Consider the following 405-nt stretch of genomic DNA (forward strand, 5'->3'; position numbering starts at 1 on the left):
TTTGCAGGTATATGGACTTGATATAAATCCAAGAGCAGTTAAAATTTCTTGGATAAATCTGTATTTGAATGCTTTTGATGACGATGGTCAACCCATTTATGATGCTGAGAAAAAAACTTTACTTGACCGGGTCGAATTTCATGAATCTGATCTGCTATCTTACTGCAGAGAGAATCACATGGAACTTGAGCGAATCATTGGATGCATACCTCAGGTATTCTCATCAATTTATGAATGAAATTCTCCATGCAACTTTTAGGAAATTAATAAGCTTTCCATGTCTGTAAAGTAATGCCAAAGTTATTTGTTTTTTCGAGTTTATTCTGGTGTTTGAGGGATTCTTCCAAAATTGTTCACTATGCAGATTCTTAACCCTAATCCTGATGCTATGTCCAAGATGATTAC

The 405-nt window shown here is 34.8% G+C and overlaps 1 long non-coding RNA gene across 1 annotated transcript; it reads left to right on the forward strand.

The window, feature by feature from the left end:
- Positions 1-6: 6 nt before the first annotated feature.
- Positions 7-405, forward strand: LOC140966014 (uncharacterized). Its single transcript, XR_012173208.1, has 2 exons — positions 7-214; positions 365-405. It is a non-coding gene; the product is annotated as an uncharacterized lncRNA (long non-coding RNA).

The sequence above is a fragment of the Primulina huaijiensis genome, unplaced genomic scaffold, assembly GCF_012295235.1.
Source record: "Primulina huaijiensis isolate GDHJ02 unplaced genomic scaffold, ASM1229523v2 scaffold198222, whole genome shotgun sequence".
Taxonomy (NCBI): Eukaryota; Viridiplantae; Streptophyta; class Magnoliopsida; order Lamiales; family Gesneriaceae; genus Primulina; species Primulina huaijiensis.